At 36.0% G+C, this 15,563-nt stretch overlaps 1 protein-coding gene across 12 annotated transcripts in view; it reads left to right on the top strand.

Moving 5' to 3' along the window:
- LOC143665614 (DNA repair protein XRCC4-like) overlaps positions 1-15,563 on the top strand; it is a 283,083-nt gene that overhangs the window by 207,828 nt on the left and 59,692 nt on the right. The window lies entirely within an intron of this gene.

Here is a 15,563-nt window from a genome sequence, read left to right as displayed (position 1 = left end):
GGAAATATAATCTTCTTACGGATGCAGTGCTGATTTTAATGTGCTTTGCTTAGGGCCAGGATATATGACTTTCTAGAAATTTTCAGACTGCAGGGGACAAAATATGAATTGTATTCACAAATGAATTTGGTAAACTAATGAAGTAATGAGATATTGACGTAAAACCAGACAGCCCCATATATCTCTGTTTTCAAGGAAATAATAATTTTCTATTTATTGAGACATTTTTGGTTTAGCAATAAATGGTACAGTATACAGCGTAGAAACCATTGAAGAGAACGTCTCTTCTGTTCGCAAGTGTTATACAGGCAAGTAAGGCAGATGAAAATCTTAGTCTTCTTACTGAATATAATGGTCTTTCAAGTCCAGTAACATACTTTTGGGATCCTCAGAATAACCCATCAGGAGGATACACCAATAGTTTCTAGAGGAAGAAAATAAACCAGCTTAGGAAAGAGAATTTACCATTACAGATTATCACTAGGTGTTGGTTATAGGCTCCCATCTTTATCTCCACCTTCACATACTGATGGAGTGCTTCCCACATACCCAGCACTGTGCTTGGCACTGAGCTTTAGCACCGAATGAGATCAGCCCGTTGCTTTCACTCAGGGGGATGAGATGTAATGGTGGAAACAGACCAATAAACAATTACAATATAGTATGACATTGACAAGTCATGGGAGATAATCGTTCCAGATATATTTGGAATGCCTAATTAAAATGAATACTTAGAGGTAGGTGCAAATTATGCAAATAAAAAGTACCTCTTTTCATTAACCAAGGATGGATACCACAGTGACCACAAATGATGAAATCTATTACATTTGATATGACTTTGAAAATTAACCTCCAAAGTTGGGAATTCAATGCAAATTGGAAATTACAACTAGGATGGGTCAAGCACATAGGCACTCAATAATTATATCAAGTAAATGAATTTACCTTTTCTATAATGAGTAAAGTAAGTACTAAATGGATCTTCCTACCCACCTTCGCTGCTTGGTTAGTGATACTATGGAACACCCAGTAACTTTTTGTGAGTCATTTGTAATGTCTCCCTTTCCCTCATCCCCTACATCCAATCCATCTGCAGGTCCCATACTTTCTGTCTCTAAAATATACTTAAAACCTAATCACTTGTTTTCTACCTCCACTACCACTAACCAAGCTACTTACAGGAATAGAAAGAAAGCTCATGTGGCAGGAATCTTGTGTGTATGGGGAGACTAACATAGATGAGATCAGAGATTAAGCAGTGCCAGACCATATCAGGCTTTGTAGGTCAGATTCATCAGGCAGAATATTTTTCTAACATAGTTGTAAGCCACTGAAGGGTTTTAGTCAAAAGAGTGATAATCCTTTATAAAGGGTTATATAGAGATTATGGATGGTAGGAGGGCAAGCAATGCTATACTTCACAACCTTAAACAATGGCCCTGGATAGGAGTGGTTAAGAGGTTTTTGCAACATTCCAGGTAAGAGATAATGATGATAGCTGTGAAGATAGAGAAACTTGCTGCTGAAATAGCTTGGGGGATTGGGGAAGGGAGGAGGTAGGGAAAAGTGATTTGGGACAGAGAGGAATGAAAGATTATTTCTATGATATTGGCTTGATTTACTGAGTCAGTAGTGATATACTGAGACTAGAAAAATGGGAGAAAGCAGATTTAGTGTGGGGAATCAAGAGTTGTGTTTTGCCCATGCTAAATTTAATGTGCCTATTAAACATCCAAGAGGATATAAATTGGGAGGACACATGACTACACAGATATATAACTCTATCGAGAGATTTAGAGCAAGACATAGATTTGGGAATCATAAGCATTTAGATAGTATTGAAAGCCATGGGACTAGAAGAGATCACCCAGATTCTGTATAGGAGAAAGCTCAAGATTGAGCCTTAGGGCATTCCAAGATTTGGGGGTCAGGCTTTACATACATCACCATTTAGAGGCCAACCTCTGAGGAAGAGGGACCAATGAGGTAGGAGGCAAACAAGGTTTTCATGATGTAATAAGAGCCAAAAAATGTTTCAAGAAGGAGAGTATGCTTAACTCTCAAATGCTGCTGAGAAATGAGCTACGATAAGGACAGAGAAGCTGCTAGCATCCCAGGGGAGTCTTGAGACAGTGGGGATGACCAGTTAGAGTAGAACGAGTTGAGAATTAGGGTACACAGACATGGTGCCCATGTACACAGACATGGCTAAAGCTCTCAAGACATTTTACTTTAGAGGTAAGCAGACAAATGGAGGAGAAGTCAGAAAGAGCTGTAGGCTCAAGAGTGATTTTTGTTTGCTTATTTGCTTGTTTAATATAGGAGGTAGGAGAACCTCCTATTAAAAAATATGTTTATTTACTTTGGGAAATAACCCTGTCAGATAGAAGAAATGATCTTGACAACCTACTCAGAGTTTCTGGGTCTTAAATTTTCTCTTCTATAAAATTAGCCAGGTAAAATTATCTGGTTCACTTTATATGTAGGGAAATAACATAATTATGGTGGTTAAGAGTGTGGATTCTGAAATCCAGTTGTCTTGGTCTTTATTTTATCTTCACTATTTAAACTTATTAGATTTTAGATAGCCTACTTAACCTTTCTATGCTTCTGTTTCTTTATCGATAAAGTTATAACAATATCTACCCCAAATTGTGAGAATTAGGAGACAGAGCATTTTAAATCCTTAACACTGTGCATAATAGGTAATTAGCACTCTATACATGTTAACTATGTTTCCATTTATCATTGTTTTTATCATCCCACCTCTAAGGTACTATCATCTATGAACACCATTATTTCTTTCACACATCCTTTACATTTTCTCCTCACACTCTGTAGTATATAGAGTGTAGAAATAAATTCTATAATATTTTTATTAACAATGATTGTGTCTATTAGTGAACCATTAGGAAGTCCCAAAATTAAAACATGAGACTGTTTTTGGAGAAGACAGGTTTTCTAATAAAAAATACATTCTACAAATATTTGAGGACTTAATGTTTGCCAGCTACTGTTTTAAGAGATACGATAGAGAGCAAAACAAAATCACTGTTTTTATGGAACTGAAATCTTAGTCAACAATGAGAAATCTTCATCATATATTTCGATTCCTTTTCAAAGTCTTATAGCATATATCCTTGACAGTTTAGGAAAGTTTATTTTAAAAAAATATATAAAAGAATAAAAGATTCTTGAGAGAAATAAATTTTAAAAAGGGAGAGAAAAGAAGGAAGGATTGATGAAAGGAAGAAGGGAGAAAGGGAGTAAAGGGCGGATGGAAAGGGACATTAGGTGGTATCGTTTATATAGGTGAACTTTTTCTGGTTGTCTGGGCTCTTGTGAATATCTGCCAAATCTTCCTTGGTAGGTTTGATGTTAGTAATTACCTTTTGTGATTTAAATTTACTTTAATCTTAAGATTGTCCAGTCAGTAATGTTTGATAATATATTACCTATAGCTGTTATATTTAAGTTCAGCTCAGATTTCAGGCTCACATTTATTTAGTACTAGGCACATACCATTCCTTTTTCTCAAGGAGCTAGCAGGTAGGTCACATAGGAACAAAGAATGTTCACATCATACAACAACTTTTTATAATACAGATATAAACGGGGCACATATAGGAAAACAGAAGAGGTTTTATTTCACTTATTTAACCAACTGTTGGCTTTAATACATTCCTGGATTATCTGTCAGAGGCACTGTTACAACTTGTCTTTACACTAAACCTGATTGAAATTTTCTTTTAAAGTCACCTGCAACTTTGAAAGCTCCTTTTTCTTTTGGCATTTATATTCTTTTACTTAATTTTCTACTTGTCTTTCTACTATTTTTCTTTAAACTGTAAAGTTATTGTAATCATATCTAACAAATAATTAACAATGATAAGGCATGCAATTCAGTGACTCATTCAGCTGAGTTTAGGGATATCATGGATCACTGATTTACTCTAGGAATCCCATATTTATTCCTTATATTCCCATTTGGATTACAAGCAATAAGGGAGCAATACTGTGGATAATATAAAATAGCAGGCATTCTTATTCTTCCTACTGTTTTCTTTTTTTTTTCTTGCCTACTTGCTTCAGATAATTCTTGTTTTAGTATTGGAATAGAATTAGAGGTTATCTAATCCAAAACATATGGCTGCATATAAACTCTATGGTAAATGTTTTGTAGGACAAAAAGGCTCACTACTTTAAATGAAAGCCCACTCTAACCAGTAATATCTACCCATTGGCCCTAATTCTGCTAAATGTATCACAGCTTTAGTTTGCTAAGGCTGCCAGAATGCAACACACAAGAGATGGATTGGCTTTTAATGAAGGGGGATTTCTTTAGCTAAAAACTTATAGTTCTTCAGAGTAAAAGCAGCTAACTTTCAGCTGAGTTTCTCTCTTACACGGGAAGGCACAGGGCAATTTCTGCTGGCCTTCTCTCCCGGCCTCTGGGTTCCCACAGCTTTCTCCGCGGTGATTCCTTTCAACATCTCCAAAGGTCTCGGCTGAGCTGCGAGTGCTGAAATGAGGTATGCTGAACTTCTTGGGCTGTGCTGCATTGAGCTCTCTCATTTAAGCATCCAGCCAATTAAATTACATGTCACTCATTGCAGGAGGCATGACTCCTAGCCAACTACAGATATAGTCAGTGATAGATGAGTTTCAGTTGCTAATGGGTCAAGTCCACTGCAACAGAACTAGGCTAAGTTCTAGGAACCATCACCTGGCTGAGTTGACATCTGAACCTAACTACCACACACCTGATAAACCTTCTTTAAAGTCACTAGTATATAGTGGTGTCATGCTATATGTGCATAGAACTTATACATAGTCAACATATGCTCCCCATTCCACTCTTCTTCAAAAAATAGAGGAGACTGAAAAAGCACAATTTAAATAGTGCTGGGCATTCTACACACCCATAAGTTCAAGAGTGAATGTGAAATGGGAAACATATATCTCCTTTATCCCTACCCCAACCCTATATCTCAATTCCTATTATCCTTTAATAGTATGAGCACATTTTAAAATTAACATTTTTAATACAAAATGGCCACTAAACACAGGGCAACTACTTTACATTTTCTCCTGTTCAATGAAAAACAGATAGCAATCTATCCCAAATTGGAGGAAAACCCTGTGGTGCTGGACATGTTGAAATTGGTGTGCTGGAGCATATTATTTTCCTAAGGAATATTTCAGGAAAATTGATTTTCATCTTACAGCCTATAATTAGAAACAAATGCAAAATAAGATTTAATTCCTGTTTTTTTGTGGTTTTTTTTGGTGGGGAAACCAGTTCATTCTTAGTGTTTTTTCATCTACAATCTAAATGAGCATAAATTTATCAATATTTCCCATATATATAAGATGTTTTTCACATGGTCCCTCTCTTAGTTGGATTAATTTCACTGAATGCATACAGTCTGTCAGTGTTTTATATAAAGTCATGCCCCCAAAGCTTGCTTATATCTCAGATTTGGTGCAGTCTATGCAAAGAATAGTAGGACACCACACTTTTGTTAATGTGGGGTATTCCCTTGACATTGTTGTTATGCCTTTCACTCCTCTGTTATTAATACTTTTATATTTGTAGATGCTGCTGCTCCTGAGTCAGGACTTAACACACAACTGCCTTCTAACGGCATGATATAGAGTAAAAACTTAGGATATTTAGATTTACTTCCTAACTCTGACAGTTAATTGCTGTATGAATTGGGACAAGCTACTTAACCTTTCTGTGCTTCAATATTGTGATTTCTAAAATGGGAATAGCAATACCCACCTCAGTAAAATTAGAGAGTTGACAAATTATACAAGGTGCTTGGCACAAGGATAAATGCTCAGTAGTGGTAACTACTGCAGATCTCATTCTTGCTCATTTTACTTTTCCCCTTCCAATGTCTGTACATCTAGGTTTGAATGCAGATTATCTTCTAAGTCAAGTCAAATTGAATGATTTTATACTCTGAAATTAGCAGCATCACTATAAAATAGCCAGGAATGAATTTAGAAATATTCTATTGTATAATTCTATTTGGTGTTTTGCCTGCTGATATACGGTGTCATGTACCTTGTGCATACTCAGATTGTATATATATCCTTTCAACAAATATTTACGGAGCATCTACTGTGACTCAGGCCCTGGTCTAGGCACAGAGGATCTGGCAGTAAACCAAACAGCTGAGGTTCCAGTATCTGATGGACCTTATTCTAGTGGTGTGAGACAGGCGAACACAAACACACACACATAGACACACACCAAATCATCACAGGAACATCAGATAATAATAAAGAGGGATGCAGATAACTAAAATGGTGTGATGCTGAAAGGGTCGATGAGGTGGTTCCTCTTATTGATTGGTCATGGAAGATCCCACTGAAGAGTTAACAGTTAAACTGAATCTAAACCTCATCCTGCTAAGATTGAGAGGAAACAGCTAATACAAAGGCCCTACGGTGAAGCCAAACCTGGCATAGTGAAGGACTAGGAAGATGGTCTTTATGGTGGGAGGAGGAGGCTTGTATGTGATATAAATATGGGGCCACTGAAATAGTTGGGGCCATGGAGGACTTTGAAGGCCAATAGTATTTGAATTTAATCCAGATATAATGGTGAATTTCAAGAAGGGGAGCGATATGACATTAGTTGTTAGAAGATTGTTATGACTGTTATTTTATAGTTATGCTGCTAATTTCAGAGTATAAAATCATTCAATTTGACTTGTTTTAGAAGATAATCTGCATTCAAACCTAGATGTGCAGACATTGGAAGGGGAAAAGTAAAATGAGCAAGAATGAGATCTGCAGTAGTTACCAATACTGAGCATTTACCCTTATGCCAAGCACCTTAGGGAGTTGAATTTGTCAACTCCCTAATTTTAATGAGGTGGGTACTGCTATTCCCATTGTAGAAATCACAAGGAAATAAGGAAAACAGATTTGGAGCGTGGGGAGTTAGTGATAACAGATCATTTAAGAGGTTGTATAGTAGTCCAAGTGAAAGTTGATAGTGCTTTAGGCTCACAGGGGAAATAGCAAGTAGTGGCTAGATTCTGGGTATGTTTTAGCAGTGAAGTTGCCAGGATTTGCTGTTAGATTGGATTTAAGAGAATGAGAGAGAGAGTAGAATCGAGAAGGCTTCCTGTGTTTTTATAGAAACATGAGTGTATGGTGTAGTTTACAGAAATGGGAAGGGTTGAGAGAGCACTTGCAGAGCAGAAAAATTAAGATCACTGTTTTGACTGGGTCAGGTTTGAGAAACTTCACAGACATCAAAGTGGAGGCTCATCTGAAAATGTGAAGTGGTGACCCATACCAACTTTAAAATCTGTTCTATAATTACATGTTAAAGCATATTTTGGAAATTATTGCTTTTTGTATTTACGTTATATTTCGCAATAAAAAAATGTTAAAAAAAAAAAAAAAAGGGAAAGAAAGATATATGAGTCTGGAGTTCCTGGAAGAAGAGAGGTTTGGAGATAGAGGTTTGTGTCATAGGCATTTGTTATTTATGGCCATGATTTTAGAGTCGGAGCAGTCAGCATGATTGGGCATTTCTCCCCGAAGGTGCCTGAATAATTCCTAATGTGGAGCTTTAAACAGCAAATTCTGTAGAAATGGAGGTGTTATTATTGTAATGTCAGAGTTTCGTGCTTTATTTTTTAATAGATTTATAACCTCTCTGGAAAAAATGAATTCAGTTAATTTTTGAGTATCTGTTTGAGGAATGATGTGGATTTAATCCCTGGGTGATTCCTTTCTGGACTCATAGCTCATCTGAACCATTTTATTATATAATCTGGCCCTGGAAGATTTAGTATTGTCTCAGAACTGGATTTTATGTATATAATGTAAACAAGTCCTGAATGAACATACTCATTTCTGGATCACAGCTTCTCTTTTCATGTATAATTAGTGAATCAAAAGAATTTGTTGGAAACATTTTAAGTCATAGATTCTGACTTCACAATCTAGTCAGATTAGGAAAACAAAAATACATAGAACCATAAAAGAGCAATTATTTGGGTAACTGTGATAGTCATTAGTTCTGTTCACCAAATATTTCCAGCTCTCTGCCTTCTGGGCACATGGTAGGATTATACTTCACAGTTATGGCTGAGGAAAGTGATGAACTAGTTCTTGCTAGCAAGTTTTGATTAAAAGTGACAAGGGTAACTTCTGAGCCAGAGAACTTTCTTTCGTTCTGCCATGGTCACTAGCAGTGTTACAGGTGGCAGCTGCCCTGTCATCCTGGGTCTTGGAATAAGGACCACACCTAATAGAGCCCACAGACTACCCCGATGGACAAGTAGCCTGAATGAGAAATTAAATTGTTGTTTCAAGCCACTGAGATGTGGGAGTATTTGTTACTTCAGTATGAGCTAACGTATTCTGACTAATAATATACAGAGATTAGTATAGAGCATACTCTTAGCACCATCACAGTACTATGTGCTTTTTAAAAATATAGAATCACAAGATAACATTGGTTTAAGGTTGAGCACCACTGCCATGAAGTAAATATTAGCACCTTCACTGTAAGCAAGTAGTGGGTCAGAATAAACCACTCCATAGCTACATTGTTAGAAGCTCACAAGTTATATTCTTGATTTGGAAGTTTTGGGTTCTCTCAGTACCAATATAATTGTATAATATAGAAACTTTAGGACAACTATAAATTCTTCAACAATTTTATAAACAGTTTACTATTTTATTTAATAAAAATATGTATAGCATCTTCAGCTTTTTTTTTTTCAAGCAAGTAATAGCAGGAGATTATTATTCCAAACTATTTTACAAAAGTTCTAGTATAAATTCCTTATGTGCCAGTCGGACTAAGGAGTCAAACTCCCATCTGGAGAGTTTGTTGAGAGAAAAACCAATCTGAGATTTGACATCACTTCACCCCACCTAATGACTTCACTTTCCATTTGACTTTCTTGCTGTCTGGCTCAGTTATTCCCTGAACTAAAAAATGTACTAACCAAATTAAAGCTGTAGCCTTCTCGCCCATTAAGTATGAAAGGCTTAACCACAGACAGATGATCCAGGAAACTTAAAAAGTGAGTAATTTTTAGTCATAGAATTCTAGAGGTAGAAATAGTGTAAGATAGTGCTTATGTCTCCCTTTACCAAATATTTCGTCATCTCTCAATCCATTGTTTAGTTGTAAACAGGCATAGAAAATAAGCCAAATGAAGCATGCTGTAAGGGGCTGTATTTATGGTCATTGTCTAAGATCACTGATAATTTTTCTGTATATCCTTTTTTCTGGAGTTTTAGTATAGTGTTTACCAGCACTACACTAATGATGTCTATAGGAAAAAATTCTGTTGTTGCAAACTAATGTTTTCAGAGAATCTCCCCTCTATCTTCTCTGTCTTGCAAAGTAAACAGTATTCCACCCAAATGACTTCATACAATATTGGTATAGTTAGGAGAATATCAGACAAGGAGGCAGGAGGTTGTGTTCAGGTTTCAACTGTATCAGTCACTAAGCTGTATGCTTTGTTTAATATCTTCCCATTCTGTCTCCTCCTTTCCATTCCTCCATCACTGTCTATGTTTAAGCCCTTGTTACATAATTCCTTTCCAGAATTGACTCCACACAGCCACCAGAATGATTCTTCTAGGAAGTTATTTAGCTTCAAGTTTTTCAGTGGGTTCCTACAGTTATTAGGAAAAAGTTCAAAGCCCTTAGTTTAGTACCCCTTGCCTAATCCTCTAGCCCTGAGGTTGCACTCTGGCGGGCTGTTAGGAGAATTCAGCTCACATCTGTGTTTGGTCTGGCTTACACTGTGTTCTTGAAAAATTTGCTACCAACATTAATTTAAAAATTGAGAGATTTCTGGCTCTTCTTGAAATGAGAAGGTTTTTCCCTCCCATGGCAGCAATGGGTTGCACTGACTATTCTCTTTAGAGAGGGCATTCACTCTTTAAATTAGCAGTCTGCCTTTTATGCAACTTGTGGGCATTTGAGTTTGCATCCCCCTTTGGCTTCATCTCCAGCCATTTTTATAATGTCCATTTTTTATAACACTGAACTACATAGAGTTCTCCCAAAAATTTATGTTTGTCCTTGCCTGACTGTCCTGCTTTTTCATTTATTTATTTCACTGATGCATTGCATTCCTTCAAAATACAGTATAGTTGTTGCATTCTCCAGAAAACTCACCCGACTTTCCCTTCTGATGTGGCTGTCCTGCTTTCTTCTTTCATAGCATCTACACGGTTTTTGCACTGCATAGTTTTGTTAATTTATTTGTATCTTCCACTAGGCTGTAAACCTCCTGGGAATAGATAACCACGTATAATTTGGCTTCATATCACATTTGGGGCCCTACCCAGCAGAGTGCCTGCTACTGAGTAGGGGTACAGTAACTCACTTAATGAAGGAGCCACTCCTGATGTCAACATTATCATCTGGAAAATAATGAGCATAAATTAGATGATCTCCGAGGTCTCTCCTTAATTGAAAAATCTGCTCTGTACCATTCATTATTTGGGATCTAGCATCAAAGACTGCTTTGAACAGATTTTAACCACTGCTCAGAGACATACTTAACAAAATTTAAAGAAACTTAGGACTTATGTAATTATTAAAGCAGGTGTTGTCCTGAAGTGTCAAGTAACAAAGGCCTTCCCCTCCAAAGGGGACTATGTGCTCATGGTTAGTTATTCCCACATAGGAACAGCTTGACATGTCATTGACCAAAGGGAACAAGAAGACTCATCTTCTTGTCTAATGCCAACAGTAGACATCTGATGGCATTTTACAGAAAGGAATTATTGATACCTAAAGGAGAACATTTATTTAACCTTAATAGCAACCTATTTGGCAACATGAAGAGAAGAAAAGAAAAAAAAAATGCCAAAGAGAAATAAAATCTGATTGAAATGCTACAGTTAGGGTTACCATTAAAAAGCAGAATAGCAAATGGATGCCCCCAGACTGGTAGAGAATGGTTTGGGGGAAGTGATTGTCAAAGTCAGTTAGCAAGACAATGAACATCTTAAAACCATTTGACCCAGAAATTCCATTTTCAGGAATTTACCTAAGGGAATAATCATGAGTATATGTAAAGATATGTTATTTATAATAGACAAAAAAAAAAGAAATTTCATCAATTTAAATATCCAACATTAAAGAATGGATTGAGCCAGTGGTCTTAAAACAGTGCCTCTTAGAGTCTAAGCTTGCATGGGAGCACATGGACAGCCATCTCAGAACAGCCCCCAGCCCTTCATCACCACTTCAACAAGAAGAGTTTCACTTTGATTTGCTGTACATATCAAGATTATATATGAAATTTTGTTTGGAAACAAAGCTTCTGTTTATGAAAATAAAAATCTGAAACCCACTGGATTCAATAAATTATTGTGTATAAATATATACACAATAGCTCAGGTTACTTTTGGGTAGCAACTATAGATGATTTCTTTTCTTAGTTGGGTTTATTTATAATTTCCTCATTGCCTACAGAGAATGTAACCAAGCAGTGACTTAAGTGATGTCTATGATTACTGAATCATTATAGAGATGTTCGTTTCTTTCTTTCTGGTATATTAGAATAGAGAGAGGGAAATAACCTGAAATCTCTGAAATGTAATCCAGCTGCCTTGATATCCAGTGATTATTGCATGGCCTTTATCTTGTACCTTTGTGATTGTGAAAGCTTTGTAACTGATCTTCACTTGTATCCATCTTATCCATTTTTTTTTACTTTGGAGTCTTGTGATCACTAAAGACAGCCCCTAATGGTTATTAATGAAGGGCCTTGGGTCATTCCAGAACTAACCCACCCCAATTCAAAAGTTATCTTGATAACCGAAGCTGAATCTAACCAAAATGGGCCCCCCTGACACTCACAGTAGCTTAGACTTTAACCTCCAAGTCACTTATACCTCATTATAATACTAAAAGTCACACCCATCCTCATATTAAGGCTGCATTTTCTTACATACCTTCTGTGACTAATCAATGTAATCAATATGTGCCTGCTTAATAATTAGATTACCTATAATTATATCATCTCAAGCCATTGTGCTCATTATACTAAAATGTGCCCATCTCTTTTTTTACTTTTTATATTTTTTGCATGGGCAGGCACCAGGAATCGAACCCAGGTGTCTGGCATGGCAGGCAAGAACTCTGCCACTGAACCACCGGGGCCCACCTGTGCCCATCTTTTCATACTACAAAACTATTAGAATTATTGCAGTTTCCAAAGACAGATTTTTGTGCCAATAGGCCATCTGATCTCCTACTTCTCTCCTAGCAATGCCAGCAATAAACTCTTTCTGTCTTTGAAACTCCTGTGTCTCAGGAATTGGCCATTTGTGCACATTGGACCGAGAATCCACTGCCTTTCTCCATTATCAAGTACATGTAATTCTTCTGTAGCCAGACAAAAAATGGTGTTTTAAAAAAATGATGTCGTAAATAGTCCATAAACCACTGAAAATTTCCCAGTGTACCATTTGTAGCATTCAAATCATAGGTTTGCAAACCTGTATGAAATTTCAGTCATGAAAATTTCCTGTGATATATAAGTTGTAGAGAACATTGAAAATACAGTCTAACCCCATAATTTTACATTTGGACAAATGGTGATCCACAATGTTTCGGTACATTAAAACTAGTCAGGAGCATTCGATCTGATTCCATGTGCTTTTTCTGCTTTCTACCCATTTGTAGAATGAATATTTGAAATTTCCACTTTTACCATTTACATCTAGTTGGAGCATGTATCATTGTGTTACTTCTTTTTCCTCTGAACGAAAACTAAAAGTGTCAGTGGTCAAAATTTCTCTATTTAGAAAAATCAACACAATTGAGGACATTAAAACGAATCTGAAAGCTATCATATGACTCATTATTCTGATTTACACAATTATACTTTTTAAATATACTTTCTTCCCCTAATTCATTAAATATTTATGTTCACTTATAATTTGGAGTTGAAGCAAACTGACCCCAAATAATGCTTACAGTTTGTGTTCACTTTTGGCTTCTAATAGGAAGACATTAGATACATGTTCCATCTGCCCCACCTTCTTTCTCAGACATGAATGTACTTGTAAAACACTCTGTCTTACTTGTATTTCAGGATCTTAACTCATCTCTGAATTATCTTATGATCACATTGATTCCCCTAAAAATATTATAGCTTCGTGTAATATTTTTTCCATATGGGCATATGTCAATACTTTCCCATAGCTCTTTTGGTTTAATGTTGAGAAGTGAACATTGGGTAGCCGGTTGAATTTAGAGATGCTGAAGAAATAGAATGAGATAGCATGTAAGAAAGAAGGAGATTGAGACGGTTCAGAGATGTCAGTCATTCTCCCCAAGTCCTCACGAACCCCAAGGCAAAAGAAAAAAAGGGAAAAATGTGAATACTTCATAATGAAAGACAAACTGAACAAATGGTTGCATGGAGGTTTTTATTTCAGGTCGAGGTGATGCAATTTCTTGTTGATGATCCTCTTCGTGAAAGAACCTAAAAAAGAGGGGTTTGGGTAGAGTATGCTTTTCATGTGGTATTTAATTATTATGGTAAAAAGATCATCACACCCAGTAACAAACAGATCTTTAATCAACCTTACCTTATTGTACCTTAACTTAAACTAAAGAAAAGATTTTAACCATATCCCCCCAGAATCCTCACATTTTTTTTAATTTACTTAACAAAAAGAAATATGTATATTATATGCTTTCAGACTTGTATCATCAAAAGAACATTTTACTTAAAAGAATTGTAACTTAAACTGAAGTCCTTTGTACAGTTGTTTTTACTAAAGTGATACTTTGAATAACACGTGTAGTAAATTTGGGATGAATTTTTAAATCTTTTTAAATGTCAGAGTTTTGCAGTCTCTTCCGATTTTATCATTCTAATCATTTTAAATGCATTAGGGCTGCAGTTCATTTACTCTGGGAAGCAAGCATAAAAGCTCACTGATGTAGAAATTGAATCAGATTTGTAAATTATCAATTTAATATCTATAATGCTTGATCTTACATGCAAATGTATTTTCTCATTATTAGGCCTTTGATATATTACAAGATGACAAAGTTTTTCCAGTGAAGCATTCAACTCATAGTTACTAGGAGTAGTTATGCCAACTAGCTAAATAAAATATTCTTGTGACACATCCTGGTTAAAATTATAGCTAATTACCTATAATTTATACTTTCACAATAGTAGTATTGCCTGATCATTTTCTAGATATTTGAGAATAATATTTTATATATATGTAAAACTGTACTGCTTTCAAATTACACCCACACATACTACTTTGATTTTTACATAAACTCTTAGAGAGGCATATGGGGTAGACTATTAAAAAATGAGGATAGAAAAGTTAGTAGCATGTCTAAATTTTCACGGCTATAATTTGATAGGGCTGGCCCAGAATCTGCTCCTAGTCCAGTATTATTTCCACTAATTTTGGGCCTCTGTAAATGAATATATGTACCGCAGAATTTCCTGCAAGTTAATAAAGCAGGTATAATGGTAATTAGGCAAAAATAGAACAAGTAAATAGAAAATATTATCATTGGTAAGTAAATGTATAGAAAGTTTCTGAAAGGTTAGGAATAAACTCTTAATGTGGTTACTTTTGGTGCAGGTAGGGGCTGGAATTTGCGAGGAGTGGAGGTGTCTCAAAGGGAATTTTAGCCTTATCTGAAATACAGTCTAAATGCAGTCATGTATGATTTGTGGAATTAAATCAATGTTTTCAAAAGTTTAAAAAAATTATGTGTGAATTTTGAGAGTTATTTAACTAGGAAGGAATAGAGATGGATAGTAAGATAACTTCAGAAGTCTCTGTTATTTGGTTAATAAAAGCAGGTCATTACAGACTTTGAAATATTTTTCTTAGCTTGTTTTGCTCCACTGGTTGGTTGAAATGAAGGAACCGAAAGTAAGCATTGTTTCCGAATCATTCTAATTTGTTCGTAGTTTTGGGAAGTACTCAGCAAAAAGAAATTGGCCATGGTGCTATATTGTGCAACGAATTAATATTAACCAAATTGGGGGGAGGTGTGTTTTTTTCATCACAATAACCTTGGTAAATTAAAAGTAATAAATTCCATTGAAAACCACGAGTATGTTCTTGTAATTCTGAGTCGTATAATTTTTTCTGGTCCCATTAGAATTCCTTTGGACTTTGTTCAGAGGGTGGAGGCATGGTCTGTGATCCCCTCTGCGGTCACTCCACCCTCCTGGGATGTAGCAGCTGATTTACAAAAGCTAAAAACATGACTTTTCACGGGAGCTTTTTATACCTTTTTTCACATTTTGTTTGAATCGGGAGTGGGATTAGTCTAGGATATCCCCTGCCCTTGGCATGTGTTTCTTTAGAAAAGACAGACGGTCCAGCCCTTAATTCCTAGTTAGTCAGATAATATCCATGGCAGGGCGAGGTTCTAGAGATGGAATAATTTGGCACAACAAACCTCTGACGGAAATCTAAATGTGACACCTGGGACTGGTGACCTGTGATTTGGTCTAACTGTATGAATTTCAGTTTCCATTCTCAACTAATCG

Source organism: Tamandua tetradactyla, chromosome 21 (assembly GCF_023851605.1).
Source record: "Tamandua tetradactyla isolate mTamTet1 chromosome 21, mTamTet1.pri, whole genome shotgun sequence".
In the NCBI taxonomy this organism is placed as follows: Eukaryota; Metazoa; Chordata; class Mammalia; order Pilosa; family Myrmecophagidae; genus Tamandua; species Tamandua tetradactyla.
This window is presented reverse-complemented; position numbering and strand designations above follow the sequence as displayed.